We start from the raw sequence: 22,035 nt of genomic DNA on the forward strand, positions 1-22,035 counted from the left end.
TTATTCTTTGTCCAGCTTTAGCATGCACATGAGGTGATTGAAAATATCATGGCTTGGGTCAGGTGCACCTAAGTCCTTCAAGTGACATCTTTGCTTTTTAACACTCTAAAGAGGTCTTTTGCAGCAGATTTGCCCAATGCTGCTTCTGTGAGTGTCGATTGTGGATCCAGGTAAAATGAAATCCTTGACAACTTCAATCTTTTCTCTGTTTATCATGATGTTGGTTAATGGTCCTGTTGTGAGGATTTTTGTTTTATGTTGAGGTGTAATCCATACTGACGGCTATAGTCTTTGATCTTCATCAGTAAGTGCTTCAAGTCCTCTTCACTTTCAGCAAGCAAGGTTGTGTTATCTGCATAATACAGGTCGTTAATGAGTCTTCCTCCAATTCTGATGCCATGTTCTTCTTCATATTGTCCAGCTTCTCGAATTATTTGCTCAGCATACAGATTAAATAAGTATGAGGAAAGGATACAACCTTGACACACACCTTCCGAGATTTTAAACCATGCAGAATCCCCTTGCTCTATTCCCACGACTGCCTCTTGGTCTATGTATGCGTTAAATAAGGTCATTACATGAATGAATGAATATTGAGCTGGGCCTCTTAGTGGCTTCTCATTATGATGGAAATACTTGGCTGGTGCAAATAGCTAACTTAACAGCAACTGGTACTATTAATTCATGGCTCTGAGGCCCTCAAGGGATGCATTGTGGGAAGACTAAAATCATCCTTGGTATCAACAATTTGCTGTGAAGGAATTGAAAGGCTTTGACTATTATCAAGCAAATAGTTGCCACCAAGTCAGTTCCAACTCTTGATGATCCCATGTGTGTCAGAGTAGGACCTTCCTTCATAGGGTTTTTAATGGCTGAGGTTTTGGAAGTAGATCACCAGACCTTTCTCCCCAGGCACCTCCAGAAATGGGCTCAAACTGTCAACCTTTTGGTTAGCAGCTGAACATATTAACTATTTGCACCATCCAGGGACCCCATAAAACCATGTATTGTCAGGCATATAGTTAATGTTTAATAAGAAGTTAGCTATTATTTAGTCTACCACTCGCTTTGGTATGTACCAAGTGGTACCCACCATAGTCCTGAGGTAGGAGTCAGGATAATAACCTGCATAGAGCCAAAGTGATATACAATGCTTGCTAACATATGTCCTCTGCCTGTACCATCAATCTTATCTTTTTTCTTCTTTATTCTTACATGAATCTGTTGCTCCAGTTAAGTGTGTCTACTTACTGTCCTCAACATACACTTTGTGTTGGGAACATGAATAAAGAGCTGCATCTCATCATCCTTGTATGGAAATTGGAGATAGTGTTAATAATGTCTCTCAAAAAGTGACCATGATGATCAAGCAAGAGGCTATAAAGTCAAAAACTTGATAAACTAGAAACACTAGACCTTTGGGCCATCCCCTGGAAGTTATTAGAATATACAATTTAACAACATCCCCAGATTATGTGTATGCGTGTTAGAGAGAAACACCACATTAAACTGCGGTGTACTATACACTTCGGTAACTTTTATCATGCCAGTGCCTTTAGCTAGAGAATGTGTCCACCTACTTACATGTGTTTTGTTTGTTTTTAGGTGCCATCGAGTTGGTTCAGACTCATAACAACCTTATACACAGCAGAATAAAATACTGCAGGTCCTGCACAATCCTCACAATCGTTATGCTTCAGCCCATTGTTACAACCACTCTGTCAATCCATCTTGTTGAGGGCCTTCCTCTCTTTTGCTGACTCTCTGCTTTACCAAGCAAGATGTCCTTCTCCAGGGACTGGTCCCTTCTGATATGTCCAAAGTATGTGAGATGAAGTCTTGCCATCCTTGCCTCTAAGGAGCATTCTGGCTGTAGTTCTTCCATGTTATATAGTAATAATAAAAAGAAAACTTCATCAGGGCCCCTCCTCCTCTTTGAAGCCTTCATTGATCAACCATATTCCTTTTCTGAAACACTTATTTTTGAACCATTTGGATAGCACTGGTCCAAGAGCGTAATCATGTCTGCACCTATCATATTTTCTCTATTTCAGGAAAGGTCATAAGGACAGTGGTTAGTACAATGAGCACTAGAGCCAGATTGTTGAGATTCAAATCGCAGAAACTCCTCTCACTAGCTAGTGACCTTGAGCAATTCACTTAACATTTCTTTGCTCCTTCATATGTAAAATAGTGATGATAATAAAAGCACCTACCTCTTAGGGTGCAAAGAGGATTAATTGACTAATAATTCTAGGGCATGGCCTATTGGTATTACCAAGGGCAGAAGGAATATTATTCCTCTTAAAGTCCCACTGAATACTCCATACAGTACCTGTCACACAAATAGTGGTTAGTTAACAAAATGAACAATTATGACAAGTAGTCAGTTCACCAGCTAGAGGTTTTCTTTTTCTTTTCTAATTTTATTTTTGTAAAATATATATAATGTAAATCTTGAAATTTTAACCATTTTGAGTGTACAATTCAATGGCATTAATTTTTTTTCACAGTGTTGTGGCGACCATTACTACCATTTATTTCCATAACTTTTTTTCTCCCTAAACAGAAACTCTATGCTCACTAAGCAATAACCCTACCCCTCCCTTTCCCCCAGCCTCTAATCCACTTTTTGTCTCTATGAATTTATCAATTGTATATATTTTGCATAAGTGGAATCATACAACATTTGTCTTTTTGTGTCTGGTGTATTTCACTTCAGCTACAGGTTTTTAGTTTCTATTTTTATTTCCACCAATGACTAATAATATTTGATATTCTCCTGCCCTACCTATGTTGCATCCCATTTGGGAACTGTGGATAGGTGTTTGACTTTGAGAAAACTTCCAGTTATTACATTTCAGATATTACCTCCTAGAGGAAGGAAAACAAAACACAACAACAACAGTAAGTCAGTGCCCTTATTAGTTCCTGCACTTGGGAGTAAATATTTTTAAGTCTTTTACTTGTGGACACATCAATCCAGCAGTAGTTGATCAAAGCCCTTCAATCCTCTGGTTGTTTAAATAACTACCATGTTATTGTCTTCCTTTCCCCCGATCAACTGCAGTGTCTTTTGAAATACCCACAAATGGAACAGAATGTGTATTTTAATTTATCTTTCCATCCATAAGGTGTACAGTTGCAGCCAATATCTTAATCCTGGCATGGGAAATTATTTCAGAAGGAGAAGATGCAATCTCACTCCAGTCCCATCTGGGAAAGACTACTTTTCCATCCTCTGAACTAAGGATCAGAATAACTCAAGACCCTTTAACAGTAAAATGGTCTGAGCTGATTTTCCTGTGGTACACATGAGACTCGGCAACAACACTTCTACTTCCTGTCCTGAGCAGGATGCACGGGTGCATTGAGAAAAGTGAAAAGTGCTGATATTGGGCTTCAAAACTATGAATAGCCATAGGGATAAATTTCTATTAAATTTATTCCTTCTGTATTGTTATTACTTGTCAATAATGTACTTTTTATGTGAAGTGCTTAAAAGAGTGCGTGCCCCAGCTTAAGGACTTTATAAAAATGTTGGTTAGTTTCTGAATATATTTTGCAATTATATACTGTCTCATTCTTTTTAAACTTTCCAGGTTAATTACCACTTTTATTATTTCACTCTATTTTCTTCTCAAAATTCTTGGTGAAACAGGGAAAAATTATATTAGTTCTCTATTTTTAATGAAAAAACTGAGACCTAGGGAAGTTAAATAACTCGACCATTTTCAAGAATTGGGGACTTCTGCAGCAGAGAGCAGATTCTGGTCTGTTTAACTCCTGGGACAAATCACTTTTCATTATGAATCCTCACTGATGAGCTGAAGGGAAAGGACCTAGGTAGGTCAGTGGCTGACTTCTCCACTTTGCTGAGGATGCTGCTCTGTCTTAACTATAGCCATAGCCAGAGCACACAATAAAACTCCTCGTGGTAGGCAGAATTTTAAGATGGCCCCCAAGATTCCTACCCCCTAGTATACACAGCCTGAATAATCCCTTTTTCTTGAGTGTGGCTTCTGAATATGGTGGGATAATCACCTCCTTCATTAGGTTATGTTCTGTAAATCTTGACAGGAAAGAGATTCTGGAGAAGCTGAAGATAGAAGCCACCATATTGTGAGACAGCCAGGTCACCTAGGATCTAATGGTAACTGGTAGGAGCTGAGTGCTCTCTTTGGCCAACAGCCAACAAGGAAATAGGGCCATCTGTCCCAATATGCCAGGAACCTGAATGCACTTGGAAGAGGACCCAGAACTCCAGATAAGAGCACAGCCCACCCAAAACATTCGTTCTAGCCTTTGAGATACAGAGCAAAAGACCTGGCAAACCCGTGCTTAGACTCCTGACCCATAGAAATTGTGAGATAATAAGTAAATACTTGTGATTTTAAGCTGCTAAGTTGGTGAGAATTTGTTACACAGCAACTGCTGGAAACAGTAATAGTTCTCTCAAAATTCTAATAATCATAATTATAGCATCTAATGTATTAGAGAAACAAATCTAAACATGGGACAGCACTTTGCACCATCATGTTCCCAGGATGGTGCCTATGGGGACTAATGGTCACATTAGTGATGGAAGTGATAGCAGATGCCCTCCATGATGAGCTGCTGATCTTTTTTTTTTTAATTAACTTTTATTAAGCTTCAAGTGAACATTTACAAATCCAATCAGTCTGTCACATGTAAGTTTACATACATCTTACTCCCTTCTCCCACTTGCTCTCCCCCTGTTGAGTCAGCCCTTTCAGTCTCTCGTTTTGTGCCAATTCTGCCATCTTCTCTCTCTCTCTACCCTCCCATCCCCCCTCCAGTCAAGAGTTGCCAACACACTCTCCAGTGTCCACCTGATTTAATTAGCTCACTCTTCATCAGCATCTCTCCCCCCCTGCTGATCAGTCCCTTTCATGTCTGATGAGTTGTCCTCGGGGATGGTTCCTGTCCTGTGCCAACAGAAGGTCTGGGGAGCATTGCCGCCAGGATTCCTCTAGTCGCAGTCAGACCATTAAGTATGGTCTTTTTATGAGAATTTGGGGTCTGCATCCCACTGATCTCCTGCTCCCTCAGGAGTTCTCTGTTGTGCTCCCTGACAGGGCAGTCATCAATTGTGGCCGGGCACCAACTAGTTCTTCTGGTCTCAGGATGATGTAGGACTCTGGTTCATGTGGCCCTTTCTGTCTCTTGGGTTCTTAGTTGTCGTGTGACCTTGGTGTTCTTCATTTTCCTTTGCTCCAGGTGGGTTGAGACCAATTGATGCCTCTTAGATGGCCGCTTGTTAGCATTTAGGACCCCAGACGCCACATTTCAAAGTGGGATGCAGAATGCTTTCATAACAGAATTATTTTGCCAATTGACTTAGAAGTCCCCTCAAACCATGTTCCCCAGACCCCCGCCCCTGCTCCGCTGACCTTTGAAGCATTCATTTTATCCCGGAAACCTCTTTGCTTTTAGTCCAGTCCAATTGGGCTGACCTCCCTTGTACTGAGTGTTGTCTTTCCCTTCACCCAAAGCAGTTCTTATCTACTGATTGATCAGTAAAAAACCCTCTCCCTCCCTCCCTCCCTCCCCCCTTCGTAACCACAAAAGTATGTGTTCTTCTCAGTTTTTTCTATTTCTCAAGATCTTATAATAGTGGTCTTATACAATATTTGTCCTTTTGCCTCTGACTCATTTCGCTCAGCATAAAGCCTTCCAGATTCCTCCATGTTATGAAATGTTTCAGAGATTCGTCACTGTTCTTTATCAATGCGTAGTATTCCATTGTGTGAATATACCACAATTTATTTACCCATTCATCCGTTGACGGACACCTTGGTGGCTTCCAACTTTTTGCTATTGTAAACAGAGCTGCAATAAACATGGGTGTGCATATATCTGTTTGTGTGAAGGCTCTTGTATCTCTAGGGTATATTCCGAGGAGTGGGATTTCTGGGTTGTATGGTAGTTCTATTTCTAACTGTTTAAGATAACGCCAGATGGTTTTCCAAAGTGGTTGTACCATTTTACAATCCCACCAGCAGTGTATGAGAGTTCCAATCTCTCCTCAGCCTCTCCAACATTTATTATTTTGTGTTTTTTGGATTAATGCCAGTCTAGTTGGTGTGAGATGGAATCTCATCGTAGTTTTAATTTGCATTTCTCTAATGGCTAATGATCGGGAGCATTTTCTCATGTATCTGTTGGCTGCCTGAATATCTTCTTTAGTGAAATGTGTGTTCATATCCTTTGCCCACTTTTTGATTGGGTTGTTTGTCTTTTTGTGGTTGAGTTTTGACAGAATCATGTAGATTTTAGAGATCAGGCGCTGGTCTGAGATGTTATAGCTGAAAATTCTTTCCCAGTCTGTAGGTGGTCTTTTTACTCTTTTGGTGAAGTCTTTAGATGAGCATAGGTGTTTGATTTTTAGGAGCTCCCAGTTATCTGGTTTCTCTTCATCATTTTTGATAATGTTTTATATTCTGTTTATGCCCTGTATTGGGGCTGTTAGGGTTGTCCCTATTTTTTCTTCCATGATCTTTATCGTTTTAGTCTTTATGTTTAGGTCTTTGATCCACTTGGAGTTAGTTTTTGCACATGGTGTGAGGTATGGGTCCTGTTTCATTTTTTTGCAAATGGATATCCAGTTATGCCAGCACCATTTGTTGAAAAGACTATCTTTTCCCCAATTAACTGACACTGGTCCTTTGTCAAATATCAGCTGCTCATACATGGATGGATTTATATCTGGGTTCTCAATTCTGTTCCATTGGTCTATGTGCCTGTTGTTGTACCAGTACCAGGCTGTTTTGACTACTGTAGCTGTATAATACGTTCTGAAATCAGGTAGAGTGAGGCCTCCCACTTTCTTCTTCTTTTTCAGTAATACTTTGCTTATCCAAGGCTTCTTCCCCTTCCATATGAAATTGGTGATTTGTTTCTCTATCCCCTTAAAATATGACATTGGAATTTGGATCGGAAGTGCGTTATATGTATAGATGGCTTTTGGTAGAATAGACATTTTTACTATGTTAAGTCTTCCTATCCATGAGCAGGGTATGTTTTTCCACTTAAGTATGTCCTTTTGAATTTCTTGTTGTAGAACTTTGTAGTTTTCTTTGTATAGGTCTTTTACATCCTTGGTACGATTTATTCCTAAGTATTTTATCTTCTTGGGGGCTACTGTGAATGGTATTGATTTGGTTATTTCCTCTTCGGTGTTCTTTTTGTTGATGTAGAGGAATCCAAGTGATTTTTGTATGTTTATTTTATATCCTGAGACTCTGCCAAACTCTTCTATTAGTTTCAGTAGTTTTCTGGAGGATTCCTTAGGGTTTTCTGTGTATACGATCATGTCATCTGCAAATAGTGATAGCTTTACTTCCTCCTTGCCAATCCGGATACCCTTTATTCTTTGCCTAGCCTAATTGCCCTGGCTAGGACTTCAAGTACGATGTTGAATAAGAGCGGTGATAAAGGGCATCCTTGTCTGGTTCCCGTTCTCAAGGGAAATGCTTTCAGGTTCTCTCCATTTAGAGTGATATTGGCTGTTGGCTTTGCATAGATGCCCTTTATTATGTTGAGGAATTTTCCTTCCATTCCTATTTTGGTAAGAGTTTTTATCATAAATGGGTGTTGAACTTTGTCAAATGCCTTTTCTGCATCAGTTGATAAGATCATGTGGTTTTTGTCTTTTGTTTTATTTATGTGATGGATTACATTAATGGTTTTTCTGATATTAAACCAGCCTTGCATACCTGGTATAAATCCCACGTGATCAGGGTGAATTATTTTTTGATGTGTTGTTGGATTCTATTGGCTAGAATTTTGTTGAGGATTTTTGCATCTATGTTCATGAGGGATATAGGTCTATAATTTTCTTTTTTTGTAATGTCTTTACCTGGTTTTGGTATCAGGGAGATGGTGGCTTCATAGAATGAGTTGGGTAGTATTCCGTCTTTTTCTATGCTTTGAAATACCTTCAGTAGTAGTGGTGTTAAGTCTTCTCTGAAGGTTTGGTAGAACTCTGCAGTGAAGCCATCCGGGCCAGGACTTTTTTTTGTTGGAAGTTTTTTGATTACCGTTTCAATCTCTTTTTTTGTTATGGGTCTATTTAGTTGTTCTACTTCTGAATGTGTTAGTTTAGGTAGGTAGTGTTTTTCCAAGAATTTATCCATTTCTTCTAGGTTTTCAAATTTGTTAGAGTACAATTTTTCGTAGTAATCTGAAATGATTCTTTTAATTTCATTTGGTTCTGTTGTGATGTGCTCCTTCTCGTTTCTTATTCGGGTTATTTGTTTCCTTTCCTGTATTTCTTTAGTCAGTCTAGCCAATGGTTTATCAATTTTGTTAATTTTTTTCAAAGAACCACCTTTTGGCTTTGTTAATTCTTTCAATTGTTTTTCTGTTCTCTAATTCATTTAGTTCAGCTCTAATTTTTATTATTTGTTTTCTTCTGGTGCCTGATGGGTTCTTTTGTTGCTCAGTTTCTATTTGTTCAAGTTGTAGGGACAGTTCTCTGATTTTGGCTCTTTCTTCTTTTTGTATGTGTGCATTTACTGATATAAATTGGCCTCTGAGCACTGCTTTTGCTGTGTCCCAGAGGTTTTGATAGGAAGTATTTTCATTCTCGTTGCATTCTATGAATTTCCTTATTCCCTCCTTGATGTCTTCTATAACCCAGTCTTTTTTCAGGAGGGTATTGTTCATTTTCCAAGTATTTGATTTCTTTTCCCTAGTTTTTCTGTTATTGATTTCTAGTTTTATTGCCTTGTGGTCTGAGAAGATGCTTTGTAATATTTCGATGTTTTGGACTCTGCAAAGATTTGTTTTATGACCTAATATGTGGTCTATTCTAGAGAATGTTCCATGTGCGCTAGAAAAAAAAGTACATTTTGCAGCAGTTGGGTGGAGGGTTCTGTATAAGTCAATGAGGTCAAGTTGGTTGATTGTTGTAAGTAGGTCTTCCGTGTCTCTATTGAGCTTCTTACTGGATGTCCTGTCCTTCTCCGAAAGTGGTGTGTTGAAGTCTCCTACTATAAATGTGGAGGTGTCTATCTCACTTTTCAATTCTGTTAAAATTTGATTTATGTATCTTTCAGCCCTGTCATTGGGTGCATAAATATTTAATATGGTTATGTCTTCCTGATCAATTGTCCCTTTTATCATTATATAGTGACCTTCTTTATCCTTTGTGGTGGATTTAAGTCTAAAGTCTATTTGGTCAGAAATTAATATTGCTACTCCTCTTCTTTTTTGCTTGATATACTTTTTTCCATCCTTTGAGTTTTAGTTTGTTTGTGTCTCTAAGTCTAAGGTGTGTCTCTTGTAGGCAGCATATAGATGGATCGTGTTTCTTTATCCAGTCCGTGACTCTCTGTCTCTTTATTGGTGCATTTAGTCCATTTACATTCAGCGTAATTATAGATAAATAAGTTTTTAGTGCTGTCATTTTGATGCCTTTTCATGTGTGTTGTTGGCCATTTCATTTTTCCACGTACTTTTTTGTGCTGAGACGTTTTTCTTAGTAAATTGTGAGATCCTCGTTTTCATAATGTTTAACTTTATGTTAGTTGAGTCGGTACGTTTTTCTTGGCTTTTTTCTTGAGTTATGGAGTTGATATTCCTTTTTGTGGTTACCTTATTATTTACCCCTATTTTTCTAAGTAAAAACCTAACTTGTATTGTTCTATATCGCCTTGTATCACTCTCCATCTGGCAGTTCAATGCCTCCTGTATTTAGTCCCTCTTTTTGATTATTGTGATCTTTTACCTATTGACTTCCATGATTCCGTGTTATGTGTATTATTTTATTTATTTATTTATTTTTTAGAATTAATCTTAATTTGTTTGTTTTTGTGATTTCCCTTTATTTGAGTTGATATCAGGACGTTCTGTTTTGTGACCTTGTATTGTGGTGGTACTTGATGTTATTGGTCATCTGACCAAACAATCTCCTTTAGCATTTCTTGTAGCCTTGGTTTGGTTTTTGTGAATTCTCTAAACTTGTGTTTATCTGTAAATATCTTAATTTCTCCTTCATATTTCAGAGAGAGTTTTGCTGGATATATGATCCTTGGTTGGCAGTTTTTCTCCTGCAGTGCTCTGTATATGTCGTCCCATTCCCTTCTTGCCTGCATGGTTTCTGCTGAGTAGTCTGAACTTATTCTTATTGATTCTCCCTTGAAGGAAACCTTTCTTTTCTCCCTGGCTGCTTTTAAAATTTTCTGTTTATCTTTGGTTTTGGCAAGTTTGATGATAATATGTCCTGGTGTTTTTCTTTTTGGATCAATCTTAAATGGGGTTCGATGAGCATCTTAGATAGATATCCTTTCGTCTTTCATGATGTCAGGGAAGTTTTCTGTCAGGAGTTCTTCAACTATTTTCTCTGTGTTTTCTGCCCCCCCTCCCTGTTCTGGGACTCCATTCACTCGCAAGTTATCCTTCTTGATAGAGTCCCACATGATTCTTAGGGTTTCTTCATTTTTTTAAATTCTTTTATCTGATTTTTTTTCAGCTATGTTGGTGTTGATTCCCTGGTCCTCCAGATGTCCCAGTCTACATTCTAATTGCTCGAGTCTGCTCCTTTGACTTCCTATTGCGTTATCTAATTCTGTAATTTTATTGTTAATCTTTTGGATTTCTACATGCTGTCTCTCTATGGATTCTTGCAACTTATTAATTTTTCCACTATGTTCTTGAATAATCTTTTTGAGTTCTTCAACTGTTTTATCAGTGTGTTCCTTGGCTTTTTCTGCAGTTAGCCTAATTTCATTTGTGATGTCTTGAAGCATTCTGTAAATTAGTTTTTTATATTCTGTAGCTGATAATTCCAGGATTGTATCTTCATTTGGGAAAGATTTTGATTCTTTTGTTTGGGGGGTTGGAGAAGCTGTCATGGTCTGCTTCTTTATGTGGTTTGATATGGACTGCTGTCTCCGTGCCATTACTGGGAAACTAGTTTTTCCAGAAAATCCGCTAAAAAAAAATGCAGTCAGATCCCTATCAGAGTTCTCCCTCTGGCTCAGGCTATTCGGATGTTAATGGAGCCGCCTGGGGAGGGTGGGGGAGGGATCAGAGAGCTAGGAGTGTAGCACCTCAGAATATAGCCAGAGTTGTTTGTCTTACTTGGAATGACTCTTATATCTGAGATTTCCGTGGGGAGTGTCGCCTATATGTACTGGCTGTGTGGAGATTGCCCCCCGGGGGGTCTGTCCCGCTGGCTTCACGGTCAGATCCTCCACTGTCTGCCCCACCCCCAAGGTTAAGGCTCCCCTACTGGGACGGTGCACTCCTGACTCCAAAATCAGTCGCTGCCTCCCGGGGACTCCCCGTCCTGCCAACTGCGTCGCACGCTGCTCCCACGAACTGTGTGGGCTCCCCCCCCCGGGGTCAGCTCAGAAGAGTGGAGCAGCTCTCCGCGCCTGAGCCACAACTGCGCGTCCCGGCTGGGACGCCGCTCTCCCCGCTCCAAGACCAGCCACTGCCTCCCGGGGACTTCCTCCACCGGCTGCGCCGCCACGCTGCCTGCGCAAACCGGCTGGGCCTGCGCGAACCGGCTGGGGCTGCCCCGGGGTCAATTCAGGGGAACGGAGCTGCACCCCGCGCTCACGCCCGGCCCGCGCCCGCCAAAATCCCAGCGGGACGGCTCCCCGGCTGGGACGCTGCTCTCCCCGCTCCAAGACCAGTCACTACCGCCTGGGGACTTCTCCCACCAACTGCGTCGCCACGCCACCCGCGCCAACGAGCTGGGCTCCCTCCCGGGATGAGTTCAGGGGCTAGGGCTGGGCCCCTTGTCTGTGCCGTCTGCCCCCCTGGGCTCTGCCCCAAATCAGGCTCTGAAGGTCACCTGACTGGTATGCTGGCTCCTGGCTCTGAAAACAATCGCTGTCTCCCTGTATTTGTTCGTTCTCCATCTCTAAATCTGTGTTTGTTGTTCAGAGTTCATAGATTGTCATGTATGTGATCGATTCACTTGTTTTTCCGAGTCTTTGTTGCAAGAGGGATCCGCGGTAGCATCCACCTAGTCCGCCATCTTGGCCCCACCTCCTCGAGCTGCTGATCTTTGACAATCTTCATTTTTTTTCTTTTTTTTTTATATGTCAGCCTTTAAACCAATTATTCCCAGACTATATGAGAAATCTTTCCATCATATAAACTAATTTACATTTTTTGTGTGATCACAAGTGAGGCAGTTTGGACACAAATTTAAGGGACAAAAATCCTGATTGGCTTGAATGCAGTTTACCTTTTATGATTTACTATGGGCATTACTACTATTATCCTTTCCTATAACAATTATCTCAGTGCTCTGTGTGGGTGTAGCACTGTGTAGTAAGAGCACCTTTCCCTAACCACTAACCTGCATTCATTTCACACAACAACATTCCTCTTTAGACAGGCAGGAACGAGCATTTCCCCTCTGGCAGCTGCGGGCATTGATGCTGGTGGGGTTATATGATACGGGTTCACAGTGGATCAACAAGATATCCAGGACTCCCAGTCTGCTCTGAACCATGAGGATGGACTGATGAGGACAGTGGAACAAGGTGGCACTGTACTGGTGTCAGGAGGAACATGCCACTGCAAGTCTGGAGGTATACATCCTCACTCTAAATTGGCTCCTATTTGCTTGTGGGAACTTAATCAAGTCATGTCACTTCCCTGGGCTTCATGTCACTACCCTGAAGAATGAGGGAGTTGAATAAGAGTTCCATAAGACCCCTCCCCTGCATCTTTAAAATCCCAAGTTCTTGAATTGGAGACCAGACTAGTTTTACTGTGTTGTAGTCAAGGTGATAAGTTCTTAAAATTTCATTGAATTTATTTACACGAAAGTCATTACGAGACAATGAACAAATACTAGTTGAATCTTCCATGCTTGGAAGCTCTGCATTAAATGCCATGACAAGATGAAAGCAGCATATGGTATGGGGCCTTTCCTAAAAGAATTAATAGTCTAGCCAGGCACATAAGACAACAGTTGCAGAAAAGGCTAAAGTAACCAGTCGGGAGGGAATTAAAGTTGCTCAATAGAGAAGGTAAGTTCTGTCAGATGCTAGAGAATGGGAGATCAAAAGGCCAGGGCAGCCAGGGAAGCCTGAATGGAAATGCTAGAGGTCGCACTGAATTTAGGGAACAAATTGGATTTGAAGTATGTATAGAACCACTAGTGACAAGACAGATGTTCCAAGGCTCATGCTACTTTTGGAAGAAATAGGGACAGAAATGACCCATGTGATATAAAGCAGGGAAACACAGGTTTGATCAAACCAGGTGATGAAACTGGGAATAGTAGATAATAATCCTGATTGGATACAAAGGTAAGTGCGTTAAAGTAGAATGCTGATTTTGTAATATTTTGTGGTGACAAATTGAGATAGCATCAAATTGAGATGGGACTTCATTCATTCATTCAGTGGGAGTCCCTCGGTGGTGCAAAGAGTTAAGCACCCAGCTACTAACCAGAAGGGTGGCAGTTTTGAATCCACTCAGAGACAACTCAGAAGAAAGACATGGCAACCCAGTAATGTCGTCTCATTTCTGTTCCAACAGCCAGTTCAGGCAGAGATTTGCTCTGGTCAGTGCATATCAGTGTGGAATGACTGGAACTCTTCCTGTGTGAAGCCTTCCAATGAGGCTACCTATTGTGAAGCAGCCAAGCATCCTTGATAACTCACACAGGCCCCTACCTCAAAATCTCTAGAGGAAAGCCAGCAGTTCCTCTTGTTCCCATGTGGTGTTCTGCAGATGCCAGAGTTTCATGAGCACATTCCTGACAATTTTGACTAGGAAAGGGAAGGATGGCATCTTTAGTCTCTCATCACTCTTTTATTTGTCAGGCTGGCAGAAAATTTGGGAGGGAATATTTTGGTATTGTGATTAGATGGCCAGTAGAAGGGCAGCCTGGGTACTTGGCTTACAGTATTTTGGGATTTCTTGTTTTTATCTTAAACTTCAAATATGCATAGATTCTGCCATCCAGTTCTCTAAGCATGTTTGTTCCCTACCTTATCACCAAGAGGCCTAAAATCAAATCAAATCAAACCCGTTGCTGTTGAGTCGATTCCAACGCAGAGCGACCCTAGAGGACGGAGGAGAACTGTCCCATAGAATTTCCAAGGAGTGGCTAGTGGATTCGAACTGCCGAACTTTTGGTTAGCAGTCATAGTTCTTAAATACTGAGCCACTAGGCCTCCCCAAGAGGCCTACGTGTGTGTATGTATCCCTCTGCATGTCCATGAACAAAAATTATTGAAGCAATCTACTGAGGTAGGTATTATATCTGACTCTAAAAGGGAAAGGGATTGAGAATCTCTGAGAGTGGAAAGACTGGGTACATCTGAAAAGTCTACTTGAACACTCCCTACCCTATATATGGCTCATAAGATTCAAAATTGCATTTTGCTCTTAACATACAGTGGGTACTTTCTAGGGGTCAATGCAAGGTTTAGGTCAGGGCTTATTATACATTATCCCATCTTCATTCCCATTATACAGATAGGGAAAGAGAGGCTTATTCAACTTATTCAAGATTTTACATAGGTAAATAGCTACAAAACTTGGGTTTGAACCAGGTTGATTGTAGAGGACTCACAATTAATCATTAGGGAAACTGTAAAGTGTCCTATAAATAAGCATTTAAAGGAAAATAAACACAGGGAATTTAACTCTCATGAATAAAGACAGAAAAACATATCCTTAAATACAAAGACAAATCCTCTGGTTGCAAGAGGAGGATTCTTCTATGAGTGAGACAGATGAAGAACCTGAGGGTCAGAGGCGAAAGGAGTTACCTGAGGTCACAGAGCAAAGCAGCGAGAGGATCAGGTGACTCTATCCTTTTCTCCTTTTGGACAACATGTCATTCACAAGGTTCAGTCTTGGTCCACTCACCGGGTTGTAACTTCATGAGAGCACTCATCTATCAAGTGTTGGTGCCTCAAACAAGGCCTCACTTTAATGTGAAAAATGGAGCAGACCCACCCGATTGTTAACTGGGTAGGTAGCCAGGCAGAAGAGGAAGGAGAGCATGTTCATAGGCCCACCTGGGTGCTGTTTTCTACTCCATCTTTTCAGTGGTCCATTTGTGATAAATCATAAATTACCATTATAAATCATAAATCATTCCCAGTAGGCCATGAATTTAACCTTAATGCCTCATATTTGCTTCCCACATTCTTTGCCTTAAAAAACTGATGTAATATCTACATGCTGAGAGTCCGTTGTCATGGAGAGATTCTGACTCATAGCGAGAGTTTTGGAAACTTATAGGGTTTCCAAAATTGTAATCTTTATAGAAGCAGACTAGCACATCTTTCTCCTGTGGATCAGCTAGCGGGTTCCAAGTGCCAACCTTCTGGTTAGTAGCCAAGTGCTTTAAACACTGCACTACCAGGGTTTCTATGTTGAGTACCCAAAAAAATAACCATACCTGTTGCTGTCGAGTCAATTCTGACTCAGCGACCCTATAGGACAGAGTAGAACTGCCCATACAGTTTCCAAGGAGTGCCTGGTGGGTTCCAACCGCCAGCAAGGGTTAATTAAATACTTACATAAAGTGCTTAAAGTTTACTACTGGAGAATGACATACAAATCCAATATCATTATCACAAATATAATTGAAAAATACAACCAAATCTTCTCTGTAGACGTCTTCTCTATTTCAAGCATGACCACCAAAAGTCATAAATATAAGCAATCTAGCATTAATTTTTAAAAGCTCTCATAAATATGTAACCTCTTGAGTGACAATTTGATAATGAAAAACCTGTATAAAATTGACTCCCAGATATCAAATTCATGCAATTAGATTAAAGTGTGTATATTTTATCAATCTTTAAAATTCAACATAGGAAAAATCAAGATAGACACAAGGTCTCTCTTATAAAATAAATTGTATTATCTACTTCATTATCTTACAGTGTGAAAGAATCTACCAATGCCCAACAAGTCATTCTAAGTGCAAAAGCTGTGTGCATACTGAGATCAATTTGAAATAAGAATTCAATAAGGGAAATAGGATACTGTTGATGTTTAAAAAAAAAAATCCAAGTTTAATGTTCTCTAAAGTCCAAGACCAAGATTTTCAAGATGTCTTTGAAAATTAATTAGTATTAGCAGAGTGTGGGAAAGTTTCTTAATATTATTCAACCTCAATTTCCTTGTATCTCATTTTTCTGTAAATTCGAATGAAAAAATGCTTACCATGTGCTGAAAAGCAAATATGCAATAGTCGGTAACTGTTACGGGAAAGAAGTAAAGAGTGGTGGTTATAATGGTTGGCTCTGACTCAGACAGTCCACGTTCAAATTCAGACTAAGACATTTGTTAATAGTGTGACCTCAGGAAAATTACTTAAAATCATGGTGCTTCCATTTTGTCATCTATAAAACGGAGTAAAGCATTATCTCACATTGTTAATGAAGTTAAACAAAACAGTATGTGCAAAGAACCGAGAAGAGTGCCTGACAAATATTAAACATTTAGGAAATGTCAACTAAAATTATTAGCTAGAATTGTTGTCATAAGATCAAAGAAAGTTACCTTTTCATCTACCAGTAAACTTAAGCCCAAAACTTTGCAAAAAATGAGATCTTTGCTTTAATGTAAAGTGTCATAAAGTGAAAGGTAAGACTCTAGCTGGAGAGAAAACATCTCTCTTCTAAAGAAAAATCACAGCACCCCCTTAAAATATTTTCTAATACTGTTGTTGATATTCTCTGCAACAAATTCCAGACAGTGCCTCCTTTATGTGCATCTTCTTGTTCTCTCTAGTGCCCTACTTTGAGGCTGAAGCAATCACACAAAACTTTCAGGGGAGGAGGGCCTTCCAATGGCATTTTATGCATGCATTGGGTTTGCCATTTTTTAAGTCTAAAAGTTCCTAAATTATCAACTTTTGCCAAAGTAATATTGGATGGCAAAAGTAAAATCTGCATGAGATATTCTGTGATTTTCATGAAAAAAGTTGGGTAATCTGACAGAGCGTAATAATTACACTGTCAAAGAACAGAAGTTTCCATTTCCTCAGAGAGATCTACATTGCATGGATTTGGTTTCACAGGCTGCCATAGAGACAGTGAGATTTATTTCTCCTTTAATTGTACCCATGGCAACTGTTTTATGGGAAAAGTATATGTGGTCCCTGCTTTTCAGAAAGGTGCAGAATCCATGACATCGCTTATATTCTTGCTTATATGCACAAGTAAGAGACTGACTTGGGTATCAATGGAAGAAGAAAACAGGTATTAAAGCTGTCTTGTGCCAGTCAGATGCTGTGACAATATACAATAATGATCATCTCTTTACTAGTGGGATAACTTCTGTCCCCATTCCAAAAGAGCGTCCCTCTGAATTGAAGCTCAAAGTGTGAGTTTTATGACTGTTGCAAGGTTTGCAAGTAGCCTCCCCTTTTAACTTTAGAAATGTCACTAATAAATCTTATGAGACAGACAGTAATCTAAATCTAGGACCCTGGAGCTGATGTTCCTCTGTGGATGGGCACCTCTTGTCATCACACAGAATCTGGTTTGTCTGCATTTACCCCAGTTCCCCAAAGCCCACTTCTGTTCAGTATCATCTATTGAGAGGAATTTAGAATGCACCAGGGTGATAGCTTATTTTGTGCTAGCCTCTGAAAGAAGTAAGCAGTCATCACATGATATGACCCAATCTTTAGCACTCTTATAATAGCAGTGGAAAATTAAAATTTGTGCTCATGAAAAATTGGAGGAAAAATTAAACTCTATGAAATCAGGTGCTGAATTGGATTATAATCACCTTCAGTAGATGGTTCAGAGGAACATAGGAACCGAAAGGGCAGCCATACCACTACCTGTATTTATGATATTGATCCAGTTAAACTCCTGTCCCTCAGTTTCTATAGTGAAATACAGTGAAATGAGTGAGAGCCAGAAATCAGTGAGATGGCCTTGTTTTTCTGGGTCTTGCAAGTTTTTGCCTTTAACAGGGTACAGTCTTACCACTTTTCTATTGTTCTGTGTTATTAGTGGAAAATATTTGAATGTTTCTTCTCTGACAGGTTTCTACCTTGCACAGCTTCCAGCTTTCCCAGGTTTTACTGTATTATGGTCTAGTCCTAGTAACCATCTCCTTGCCTTATACACCATGCCTAATTCCCTGCCTTTAAATTGTGCCCAGTACCTCAAGACAAGGAAATCATAGCCAAGAAAGAAAAAGCCACTGGCCCCCCAACCTTCCAACAAGTCTGGGTCCGGAGACCAGTTCTTAGACAGACCCCTTTGTTGCTGACTGCCTGCCTCAACTCCCAGCCCCTGGCTCACTCTGGTGGTCATACCTCCAGGCCGGGTGAGAGCCTGTTCTAAGTGACAAACTTTATCCCAATTCCTACCCCAAAACTGATCACAATAGCTTTCATACTTGTTTGTGCTTTGCTGACTTATTTTTACTACACAGACCATGAAGCATTTATTCTCTCATGTTCAGCAATTCTTGTGAAAACATCCCCAGTGATGCGTTAGTTAACAGTCTGTCAACCCCTCCATCATAATTCCAATTTACCACTCAGCTATAAAATTTTTTCCAAGGCAAAGCTTTGCTGACATGGTCTAGGCTCTGAAACAATTTTATTTGTACTCACTTGCCAAATAAAACTTGAGGAACTCAGAGGATGGGAGAGCAAAAGAGGAAACCTGAGAGAGGAAGTGTGAGAGAGGTAAAGAATAAGGAGAAAGGTAGGAAGGAAGCTTTTCACAAAGCCATGGACCTTTACCAAGAAGAAGTAGGAACAGGAAGAGGAGAGAGAGAACATGGGAGAGAATAACTGTAAGCAAAAGACCAAGAAAGAATGAGTAATGGGAGATAACTGAGACCAAAAAAAAAGATAAATTTAAAAAAGGGTTGAAGGAAAAAGAGACTTTGCAGAAAGAGGTCTTTTATTAGTATGCCTATGTTCTGTCCTATTCTTTCTCTCCAACCATCATTGAACTATTGAGCTCACAGACAGTATATTTCACATGAGTTTCAGCTATGCACTTTAAAATAGTGCACATTTTGTATAAATCCCAGCGAGTAGGTGATGAATGATAAATAGCTGGTACAGGTTCTCAGTGGTATAGACTTTCTGAAGCAGAGACCTAAGATGGCTGGAGAACTGATGAGAAAATGATGGTAGAAGAGGGGGTCGGGAGACTGAGTAGGATCTAAGGAATAGAGACAAGGGCTAAGGGCATTGCAGGCAGGACAAGGGTGGTGTGATGGTTAATGTTATGTGTCAGTTTGGCTAGGCTATGATCCTCAGTGGTTTGGCAGATGCTATGTAATCACCTTCCATTTTATGACCAAATGTGAGCAGCCAATCAATTGAAAGAGGAGTTTCCTTGGGGGTGTGGCCTGCCTCTAATATATAAATGGTTGTTCTGGCAAAGCTTGATCTCTTTCTCAACCCTGCACTCTTTCTGTCACTTGACTTCCTGTTCTTGGGATATAAACCTGTAGAAGTCTCTGGCCTGCCATCTGACCTATAGATTTTGGATTCTTAAACTCCTGCAAGCCAGTGAGCCAGCAGAGGCCTCCAGCCTGGCACCCGATCTGCACATTTTGGGTTTGTCAGCCCCTGAAACCACGTGATCCAGCAGAGGTCTTCAGCCTGTTACCCGACCTATGGATTTGGGACTTGCCTGCCCGCATAGCTGTGTGAGCCATTTCCTGACCATTGTGTGAGCCATTTTCTTGAGGCAGATTTCTTTCTCTATATATTTATATATGCTTCACTGGTTTTCTCCTCTACAGAATCCAGGCTAAGACAGGTGGAAAGGCACAAACAAGCACAATTCCTTTGAGGAACCTGGAATCCATGAGCCTGTATTGATTGGCATGGAGAGAAACAGAATCAAATGACAGAAGAAAAAAGATGGAAATGGCAAATGAGGAAATATAAAAGAGAAAGAGAGAACTGGGAAGACAGATACATGAGAAAGGAAAATGGATGAGGGAGGGAGAAGTTCATAAACCTTCTAGGCCCGGGGCCATCTATGGCCTCAGAAAAAGTGCCACCATCCCATAAGAAGAGTTTAGATCTCCCCACAGACTTGGATTCTCTGTCTCTTTACCAGATGAGCTGGGAGCAGAAAAGCCAGAGGGCGACCCCAGGGATGATTCCCTGACTTGTTCTGAGTGCAATAGCAAGCTTGCTGCAGAAATGCTGGCAGAGAAACAGAAGCATAGAAACCCTGCCAAAAGTGGATGAGGAATAAACATATAAAATTCTATTTTCTTTTAACTATTCTCCTACCATTTCTTTATTTATTATTTAAGATCTTTATTACCTAAAATGGGTTTTTCTGCAGTCAAATGGAAATAAAATAGATGTGAAAGTGGTTACTACATAGTAGTTTTTAATGCATTTAATTATTTTTTTTATTATTGAGATTCACTTAAATCCCCTACCTATCATCAATCTTCCTATGAGAAAAAAAAAATACCATCATCTACAGGTAATAGAAAGTCTAAGCATACTTAAAAAAAAAAAAAAAAATTGCCATCAAGTCGATTCCAACTCACAGCGACCCTATAGACAGAGCAGAACTGCCACATAGAGTTTCCAAGGAGTACCTGGTGGATTTGAACTGCTGACCCTTTTGGTTAGCAGCTGTAGCACTTAATCATTATGCCACAAAAATAGCCCTACATGGCTAGACCAGATGAATTTTTCTTGCCTCATCACTCTGTATGCATTCCTTCTCTCTCCAGGTCTAGTTCACTGAACTTTTTTCAGGACCTAAAACATGCAATGCTGGGTATCATTTCTGGGCCTTTGAAACATGCTGTTTCTTCCATCAGGGATACTCTTAAATCTCCCTTGCTTTCACACACATCAAACTTTCTTATCTGCATAACTTTCGTCAGCACTCATCCAAAGGTTTTAGGTTCAATGTTAGAAGTTTCCCTGATCCTCTAACCTGGTTATATGATCCTCTGTAGGAGCGAATATATAGGTTTAACTACTGTAACAGAGACTCCAAATAACAGACTCTTATTCCAGATGAAATGAGATTTTACTTACATCTCATGTAGCAGACAGGGCTTAAGCAGTTCAGGCTTGAAATGGAAGATCCATAGCATCAGGGACCCAGGTTCTTTCTATCTTGTTCCACCATTCCTAGGGACTTGCCCTCATCTGCATTGTCCAAGCTGGCTCCCCACATCCATATTTCCACCATTGGAAAGAAGATAGGCCATATGCCTCCCCTTGAAGAAACAGTTAGACATTGTATATTTTATGTCCATTCACATCCTATTGGCCAGAACATGGTCATGTTTAGCTTCAGAAAACATAGTATTATTTTGGATGTCCATGTCTTCATTAAAATCATTCCAGTGGGAGTCAACATATGGTATTTACCATGGTATGTTACCTGGACTACCTTCAGACAGAAGGGATATCAATATTCTCATGTTTACTTGTGAGCCAGTTCTGACCCAAGATCCCAGCCAAATCACAGCACTCAAGCCACATGCCCAGTGTCTGTTAACCTATTGTCCCAATCTCTATAAAACCCAGGTCCTGCCATTTTCCTTCAATGTCCTTCCCAGGCTTTGGTATCCTGCCCATAAGGCCCATCCCAGCCAATAGACGTTCATAATGACAAATGCTTGCCTATTGAAACTTCTGTGTAGTAGCAGCCTTAGATTCTGCTCTGTTGCCATATCTCAAAATTTCCTGAATGGATAGCTGGTCTGGACCATGGCCTTCCGATAATACAACTTTTTGTTCCAGTCTGAATCTTGTGGCTTAACTGTCTGCAGCTACACATGGGTCTATACAGAGGACCCAGTTGGTAGTTCTAGGTGCAGATCCCAGACCATTTCCTGGAATCTCAGGTTATAGCCATACCCTCTCCCCATATCAATTGAAACCATTATGGCAGGAGATCACGGAGAGCTGTCTCCTCTAAATATGTGCACCCCAAGCCTCCTACAGAGCATTGCTTCTCTCCTCAGATTAAATGTTGGAGCATTTTGAGAGAAGAACCTAAAGAGGAAGTTTGGGGCTAAAGACAGGGATAGCCT

At 40.3% G+C, this 22,035-nt stretch overlaps 1 protein-coding gene across 1 annotated transcript in view; it reads left to right on the forward strand.

The window, feature by feature from the left end:
• LOC126059661 (translation initiation factor IF-2-like) overlaps positions 1 to 22,035 on the forward strand; it is a 133,744-nt gene that overhangs the window by 26,745 nt on the left and 84,964 nt on the right. The window lies entirely within an intron of this gene.

This window comes from Elephas maximus, chromosome 16, assembly GCF_024166365.1.
Source record: "Elephas maximus indicus isolate mEleMax1 chromosome 16, mEleMax1 primary haplotype, whole genome shotgun sequence".
Classification (NCBI taxonomy): domain Eukaryota; kingdom Metazoa; phylum Chordata; class Mammalia; order Proboscidea; family Elephantidae; genus Elephas; species Elephas maximus.